The sequence below is a fragment of the Hemiscyllium ocellatum genome, chromosome 44, assembly GCF_020745735.1.
Source record: "Hemiscyllium ocellatum isolate sHemOce1 chromosome 44, sHemOce1.pat.X.cur, whole genome shotgun sequence".
NCBI classification, from domain to species: Eukaryota; Metazoa; Chordata; class Chondrichthyes; order Orectolobiformes; family Hemiscylliidae; genus Hemiscyllium; species Hemiscyllium ocellatum.
This window is the reverse complement of record NC_083444.1, coordinates 5040344-5050008: the sequence shown is the minus strand read 5'-3', so window position 1 is coordinate 5050008 and position 9665 is coordinate 5040344.

Sequence of the window (9665 nt, the reverse complement as noted above, 5' to 3'; positions counted from 1 at the left end):
CTTTGTAGGATATGTGAGACAGTCTGTCTTCCGCCCCTACTCTGGCATTATCCCCCACCTTTTTCTTCTGCTATATTGCTGACTGTATTGGTGTTATCTCGTGCTCCCACAAGGAGCTCAACAGTTCATCAACTTCATCCACACCTTCCACCCTAACCTCAAATTCACCTGGGCTACCTCTGACACCTCCCTCCCCTACCCGGACCTCTGTCTCCATCTCTGGCGACTGACGCAGCAATGGCATGCATTTCAAATTCACAGATTCCCACAGCTACCTCCACTACACCTCTCGCACCCTGCCCCAAAAAATGCAATCCCATATTCCTAATTCCTCCCTCATATCTGCTGTCTGGGTTAGCAATTCCACTTCAAGATATTCCAGATGTTCTCCTCCTTCAAGGAGTGTAATCCCCCCCCCCGATCAACAATGGCCTCAACCACAACCTGTCTGTTTCCCACACCTCTACTCCTTTTCTGACCCCCCCACCCCCCCCCCCCCCCAAAATAAACCCAACGACAACCAGGGATAGAATACCTCTGGTCCTTACATTCCACCTCACTAATCTCCAAATCCAGCACATCATCCACCTGCAGTCTGACCCCACCACCAAAATGATATTTCCTTCCCAAAACTTATCTGCTTTCCGCAGGGCCCATTCCCTCCATGACTCGCTCATTAGGTCCACACTTCCTACCAACCCCTCTTCCATATCTGGCACCTTCCCTGTGACTATAGGAGTTGAACACCAGCCTTCTCATCTCCTCTTTTACCTCTGTCCAAGGCCCCAAAGAATCATTCCAAATCTGGCATAAATTCACCTGCATTTCCTCTAACCTGATTTATTGCATCCATTACTCCCGATGTGGGTTCCTCTACATTGGAGAGACCAAGCAGAAACTCTGGGACCAGTTCAGGGAACGTCTGTGGTCTCTACCCTCCAATCAACCCCACCTTCTAATTGCTAGCCATTTCACCTCCCACCTCCTCATGAAATGCCCATCCTGGGTTTTCTCCTCTATCAAAGTAAGGCCACACATGAATTGGAGAAAGAACACCCCCTCTTCTGCTTTGGGAACTTAAACCATGTAGCCTTAACACACAATTCACCAACTTTCAAATCTCCCCATGACCCTATCTCATCCCAGGTCCAGCTGCCATCCCACCTACATTTTCCCCTGCTCCAACCCCCTCCCTCTATTTCTCAGTCCCCTTCCCCTTCCCCAGTCCTGATGAAAGATCCTGACCTGAAATGTTGACTCCTCTGCTGCTTGACCTGCTGTGCTTTTTCCAGCTCCGCACTTTATCGACATGAAATTGGAATAATCAACTCGTTGTATAGTATGGTGACTGTTAATTGACAAGATTGTTAAAATAACTGTTTCAGATTGGACCATTTCAGAGATCTTCTTGTTGACTTACTGCCATCAAACTTGTATTAATTTCCACCTCTACTACCAATGTTCTATCTTCCATCTTCTCTTTCAAATACCAGTCATTTTTAATAAACTGCATTAGCTCCCAATCTACCTAGTCCTCATTTGAAATTCTCATCTTTACCTCAGCCTTATCATGGCCTCACCTGTCTTACCTGTGTAACCTCTCCCATCCCTCTAACTCATCCCTTCCTGCAGCTATGGTGGCTTCTTGCTAAATGTCTTCACCTTACAAACTATAGTAACTATAAGTTCTAGAGTACCCTCCCTAAAGTTCTCCCTACTGGAACTGTACTTATTTAAAGATTCTTAAAATTCATGTTTTTGTAGCCTCTGAATGTGCTATGTAGTATCTTTGGCCTAGTATTAAATTCTGTATGATCATTCTTCTGTGAAACTCTTCAGAGAGTTTTCCAAAACTGCAACTTTTTTGAGTTGATCTTGAGCATATCTGATCTTCAAATTAATAAGTCAATTATAAATAAATATATTGAAAATGTGTAATTTAATGCTTAAGACTATTTTTGGCAGCACCAGCATGTACCAGTTTTGTGGGTGGCACAGTGGTTAGCACTGCTGCCTCACCGTGCCAGAGACCCGGGTTCAATTCCAGCCTCAGGCAACTGACTGTGTGTGTGTGGAGTTTGCACGTTCTAACCGTGTCTGCATGGGTTTCCTCCGGGTGCTCCGGTTTCCTCCCACAGTCCAAAGATGTGCGGGTCAGGTGAATTGGCCATGCTAAATTGCCTGTGGTGTTCGGTAAGGGCTAAATGTAGGGGTAAGGTTGCGCTTCAGCTGGTCGGTGTGGACTTGTTGGGCCGAAGGGCCTGTTTCCACACTGTAAGTAATCTAATCTAATCTAAAAGATGAGTGGTTTTGTGATTTTATCATTTACATCTTGGGTAGTTGTTTTAAATTGGACTGTACTACTAAAGCTGAGCAGGATCTGTATGTTAGTACTTTTAGTAGTTATGACGATCTAGATTTTTTTAGTTTAGTTACTGCAGCTATCCAAATTGATTTGGCAGGTGGGTCTGCAGCCATGTACATTTTTGTAATTGAGATTGGCTGAAACATACCCTAATAAGAAGAACCAAAAGAACTGTGGTTGCTGTAAATCAGAGACAAAAATAAAAATTGCTGGTAAAGCTCAGCAGATCTGGCAGCACCTGTGGAGAGAAATCAGAGTTAACATTTCAGCTTGAGTGACCCTTCCTCAGAATTTGAGTTTTCCCTCCACAAGTGCTGCCAGACTGCTGAGCTTACACTAGTAAGAAATACTTGCATTTATCTAATTCCTTTTAATGTATAAGTATTTAAACAGATGAGTGAGGAAATTCAAATGGGCACCAAATGTTCGGTGCAAGATAAAGGTGATCAAACCGAAACTGAGTTGTCTGAAAGTCCTCTAGGTTTGTGAGGGAAGAGGGGTTATATTGCTCAGATGGCCAGAATCAGGACTGAAGAATAAGATTGGGTTGTAAATAGATTTTAGGGTGATAATGTGAGTTTGAGTGCATTGAAGTTCAGTAACCTATTGTAGGACAGCATGAATAGGAGTTGCGAACCAGTGGTACCTAGTGCAGTTCAATATGCGGCAGTCCAGCTGGAGAAAATGTCCAACAGTAAATTTAAGTGAACCTGAAGATTTATGTAGGGAGTTTTGTATGAAGCAGTATATCATACCTTGAAAGAAAGGTTAATGTGCTGTGATTGTTGATCAAAACGTGTAGAGGTTTATTTTGAATATGGTAAATTTTTTGAAAGATAACTAGACCCAGTAAGATGTGATAAGAAGTTAATGTGTACTAAGAAAATGTCAGTTTTTTGTCTGAAAAGTCTGTGTATTTAAGATGTTTAAAAATTAATAATGGGGGTTGCGAATGCTAACCTGGCCATTCTCCCATTCTTGGCTAAGCAATTGAAGTGACTAAAATTTTAATTTCCTGCCTGGCACAAAATAATTGGAAAAATTTGAGGGAAATATACCTTTATCAGGACTTTCCTTGTGGTTTTCAGTTTTTCCAGTGCTCTATATCTGAAGATTGTTGGTAGGATCATTGGACTTTGACTGAACTGTATTGCATTTTACTTGTTGGTGATTTTGGATGGAGGCCACAGTGATTTGACAATATAGCCCTTTCTGTCGTCTTGGAGTAAGATAGAAGCCAAAGGAACATACCCTATATTCCCTCATAGCAACATGTGGCAGTTTGTGGTTAAAACATGAGCCTGAGTAATACTGAACTCCACATAAAGTGGAAATCCACTTTATTTGTTATCTGCATATGACAATTGTGATTTCAAGAATTGGGAAAGCCTGAACTGAACAACTCAACCACATTTGTAGATATCAGTATCAGCTATTTAACTGATTACAAGTGACATTTTATTTCTGTGTAGTGTACAAATAAATAAGCCTTTTAATTGACATGGAGGCCCTGCCGTCATTAAAAACAGTTCACTGTCTCCATTTCTTTCTCCTTTTTTGAAATATTGACAGCTACTTCGTTTCTATATTCCCTCTAGGCGGAGGCACTTGAATTTCCCATTTTAATCTAAGCAATGAATTAAGTGTTTTTGACTCCATCATCCACATTGTGCTGCTTATACTTTTTCAAATTGCTCAATGTTTTCTGGAAGAGTTTACCATATTTTCCATAAGAATTAAAATATTGTTTTTCAAATAAAGTTTTGATCAAAATTTTTGTATTTTGCAATAATTACACTTATTCTTTGTGAATATATCTTTTCAGTGTTTTTTAATGTCTTCCTAATTAATTTTAAAAGCCATAAATCTTACTCTAGTTTGCATTCGATTTTATTACCCATTATGATGACTCTTTGACTGAATAGCAACAGTGCAGACCATCGTGGTATTGTTTTCTAAGACTCTTTGTTTCTAGTATGTCATCTGAATTGTTTGAACATTTTCTTCAGTATTTAGCAATTTAATGTTCAACGGTTTTCCAAACTATTTTGAAGCAACATTCATTTTGAAATGATATATTTACATTCCCGCTGTAAATCTTATATATTTGTATTTCAGAAAATGCATTAACTCCAGGAGAGAGTGACAGAAAGTGTCTGCCTTATCCTAATTTTAGGTTAGTTTTAAAAACTAAATATTAAAGCGATTGGGTTCTAATCAGCTCAGTTGTTTGTTTGGAAATTATCTAAATCTAACACCAGCTGGCAAGGTAGAATTAATTTTCCTCAACCTACTTGCAATTTTAAAAAGATAAATATTGACAGTAAATAGAGCATCCTTGAGCTAATTTATGGCTTCATTTAAAGGATCACCTCCTAAATCAACCCAGACAAACATAAATGTGTATTTCATAAAGTTCGTTTAGGTATTTCTTTGATGTGATAATTAAAAATAGTTTGAGTTCAAGAATTCCATATTGACACTTGAAACATTCTGAAGAATCCAGCTTTAGGGTTGGGGTCTTAAGAATGTGGTGAATGTGTAGGGATTCAGAGGTGAATTTCAGACCATAGGACTTCATTCGGTGGAGGACAAGTGGGAAATATTCAAGGGGCTGGAAGAACATGAATTTTTCAGTTGTGGATATAGAGAGGGGGAGAGACCAGAGAGGATGAGACTTAAAATTGGGCACTTCTAGATATGGAAGCCTGGTACAAAATGCAATGCAGGCATTGGATGAGTTGAAATTGACGGAAGGTGGAGGCCAGCCAAGAAAATTTGACCCGACCCAGATTTATACAAAATAAGCGCTCTTTAGTGCTTTTATGTTCACATCTGGAATCCTACTTGCCTTTGTTATATCTGTCCTCCTTGGAGGTCTAACTCTATTAAGGATATGCTTCATTTACTGTTACTAATATTGTGTATTGAAATCCCTCTGCCAATCTGCTCCCCTATCTGCTTTTTTTTTTGCAGTTTTTATATAAGATTTGTGCAATGCAGAAATAGGCTTTTCAGTAGTGATTTGTGCCTTCTCTAACTGGGAATTCAACCCAGACTGTGGCACTGGAGCTCTGAATCCTAACTAAAATATAAACAAACTACTGGAGAAACATAGCAACATCTGGGGATGGAAAGAGTTCACCTTTTGAGTCCAATATGACTGTTCACTTCCAAAGAAGAGCCATTTTTGGTCTCTGTGTGAACTCTTTCCCCTTCTATTGATGCTGCCAGACCAACAAGAAACCTGCTTTCTTCATAGTTTGAAAAGGACTTGTTATCAGGAAATATTAGATCAGTTGACTATCATGTTCTATTTCTAGTTTTGATGAATTGCGGCCTTTCTTTTAAAAAATAATTTTTTTTCCGAGAAACGTTTGTCATCTTTGTCACCTGAAAAAATTGGATATTTCTTCAAAATTGCCACTGGAAATACTTGTCAGCTAATGGAAGCCAGAATATTGTCGAGATGTAAATGAGTTGTAAAGCTTTCATGAAATCTTAATTATTTTATTTGGATTTTGGTAGCATATAAAGGAGAGAATTTCTTTTTGTGGCTTAAATGTGAAGAATGTATGATTGGTATAATTAGCTTATTGATATTTTGGTGTGTTTTTAACTAGTAGGAAAGGCTACTGTTTTTAAGACTTTCATTGGTATAGACTGGAGGAAAAAATTGTTGTGGTAAATCTGAATAATATTGAAGTGTTTGAGTTTTTTATGCTGAATAAATTTCTCAATTGTTATAGTGCAATTTTCCCTTAAGGTTTTGTCACTTATGCTAAACTATACATCTTTGGGAGAAAACAAATGCTTGTATATTAACAGATATGTGAAAATCTCATGCTCAATTCACATTAAGATGACGTATTATTATTTTTGGATTTAATAATTCTGACCACATTTTTGTCCTTGAGAGGTTGAGGTAGAGGTACTGAGCAATCTGTACCAAACGCTTGGGTTTTTTTTAAAGTTGGAACAATAGAAGCACCAAATTTTAGTTTGACTTTCAGTAGTTGCTGGAGTCTTGAAGCTGAATGTGGAAGCTGTTATTCTTCTTTCTGGTACAGCCGAAAGCTTGGGTTCTCTTCCTGCTGTTAGATTTGCATGTGAGACATATTTTACCTTTGCCAAGGGTATGTTTATGGGATTTTACTAAGTTGGAATAGTTAGAGGTTGTTTAGTAGTTCAATAATCTCTTATTTTTTTAAGTTTTCCAATAAAGTTATTCCAATTTTGTTCTTTTGTTTGAATTTTAACTGGTGTAAGAATAAAGTGTTTTGCTTCAAACCAGGTAGTTTAGCCAATTGAAGTGCATCTGGAATATTTGCCTTGCACTTACTTTCTAACATAAAAAAAATTTGTGGTTTGGGCGATCTTAATATATTTTGAGGGGATTTGATCTGGTCCATAGCACTAACCTGAAATCAAATTTGGAAACTTTGTAAGGATGAGGTTAAATTGTTTGACTCAAATTTCAGTGCTTTAGCTTTGTGCATTGACTGCTAACAGATCAATGAAAATAGTGCAATTCCTACATAATTCCTTCGCAGATGGTAGAGGGTGCCTGAAATTATTACACTGCATCTCAAATGATAACAGGAGAAATCTTTCTGCAAGTCCAGCATGATGTGCAGTAGTCAAGTGATTGCTTCTGAGTTAATGTGGAATGAGATAAAGCCCAGAGTGTGACCTTCCCTCTTGGGACTATCAACAAGCATAGATGACATTGATCTACTTTCGAGTTCTTTGGCTGTGTCACTCAATGGTTGTTCAATATGTAAATAAACCATATAGATACCATTGATCTCTACCATAATGCAGCAGTCCATATCTGTTTCCTGAATATGGAATTCTGTTTTTAGCATTGCATCTAGTGATTTTTAATCACAAATGTAGATTTGGTTTCTAATTTCAATTCTTGGAGAGAATCTGTCAAGAGGTGTTCTGATATTTTCAGAACTGGAATTTGCCACTGACTTTTAACTCAATATGGGAGAACATACAAAGGCTGGTGTGTCTCTCTTCCCTCAAATATTTTCAGCATTTGATAATTTATAAGTGACACTAGATTCTATTAATTTTGAATTAGTAACTGTAGCCTTCCATTAAATTCTCTTGAAGGTATCCATTCATAACTCATTGTATGTCTTAAAAGTTAATCCTGACAACAACCCTTTCCTCTCTCAGTCCTAGAGACTTGAACCTATTTTGACATTACCTTATGTACTGTGTTATTGAGCTATAGGGCAGTATGGGACATCAATCTCAACTTTGGTTTCAGAGTGTAAAATAAGCTAGATTGAGCCCCCCCCCTCCCCGATTGTTTGAGTTAAACTTGCACAATTTGTCCATCAATCTCAAAATCATTGGAGTTCATCCTGAGTTTCACATGTTCCGTTTTCATTTGTGCCAAGCGATTGTTACATTAAATTATATCTACCACATAGAACTGAAACACAGATTGACAGTATCCATGTGGTGCAATCTTTAGCTTTCTCTATAAATTGCATTTGTCCTTGTTACTTATGTCAAAGCTTGCATTACACCATATTTGTTGAGAATGTTGTATGTTTGGTGGATCTGACCTGGTGGTATGAGTCAGTACCTTCACTTCCAGTGGGCCATGACTTAGATGATTTCCAGCTGGGGTAGGGATGATGGTCAGAATGAAATGCAATAACGAGGGAAGGTGAAAGGATGATTGGCTTGATTCATCCACGTAACCTGCCCATCCCTGGATACTATGGGCAATTTCCATGGTCAGTACACTTAACCTGCACATCTTTGGACTATAGGAGGAAACTGGAGTGCCCGGAGGAAATCCATGCAGACACTGGGAAAATTGGGCAAACTCCACATAGTCACCAGAGGATGGAATCGAACGTGGGTCCCTGGCACTGTGAAGCAGCAATGCTAAGCACTCAGCCACAGTGCTGCTTTATGATTCTGCTGTCTTGATTGGATAGTGTGTGCCATTTATTAATTGCTTAAATTACCACTTGAAATTAATGTTGTTTTGATGTAGGTTTGTCTGTAATATGATTAAGTTGATGACACCAAAATAAATTTCCAAAAATTGCTAACATTAGTGGTTAGGAAAATTCCAGCTTTAAAAAAAATCCCATGGCTACCAGTGATATCAAAGCTCGCAAGTTTACATCAGCAGTGTTGCTGTCAATGTTAAATTTTCTGTCGGGAACCTGTGGCATTTGGCCAATAAAAGCCACCATCTACTTTGACATTATTGAGGCAGAATTGTCTTGAAAATATCTTTGAAATGCACATTCTCTGGTTACAAATAAGGCTAAGACATTGACGTATGGTTCTGCTTATTCCACTAGTTAACCAGCGGCCAGTCATTCTGTGTGAAGCTAAACAGTGAGTTCTCCCAGATTAAGATGACAGCAAAATCTAGTTGTGATTTCATCTAATAGTGATGCTTGCAGATTTAATATTCTGTGTCAGTGATAGGGACCAAACCAAAAAGCCTGCCAACTTATAATAAAAACATTGATTTTTTTTTCCCCAGTATACTCGAGACAATTGAGACAATGGAGCCATTTTATTTGTACTTGGTCACACCTGTTAATTTACCACCTAGTGCAAAATCGAATGCTGGCCGTTTGCTGATCTGTTTGGACTGATTTTGTATTTCCAATTCACCACAGTAGGCAAAAAGCTTTTTGGAACTTTGCTCCTGCAAAATGGCTTTTGGGGGTATTGGTATTACCTTTCAAAATGATTTTAAGAGATAATACTGCAAGTGCTGGTAAACCAGTTCTAAACAGAAATTTTGAAAATACTCAGGTTAGTCAACATCTTTTATTGTTGGGCCAGTTGGATGTCCAAAACTTGATACTAGAGAGACCTTTTTTTTGTTTTTACTATCTTGAGATTGTATGTTAGACCACAAAATGTAGGAGCAGAATCAAGCCATTCAGCCCAATGAGTTTGTTCTGCCATTCAATAAAATCATAACTGGTCTGGTAATCTTTGACTCCACTTTCCTGCCATATCCTCATTCCCCTTGATTTCCTTTGATTAGAAATCTATCTTGAAAATACTTAAACTGTACCGCCATTGCAGCCCTTCATGGTAAATACTTCCATAGATTCTATACCCTCTGATAGAAGAATTTCCTCATTTGTCTTAAATGTGTGACCCCCATTCGGTGATTAACTCTGCCGTAGACTCTCCCATCAGAGGAAAGAACCTTGCTGCATCTACCTTTTTCAAGTCCCTATGAATCTTAAATGGTTTAATAAAGTTTCTTCATTATTCTAAGTTCCAACAAGTA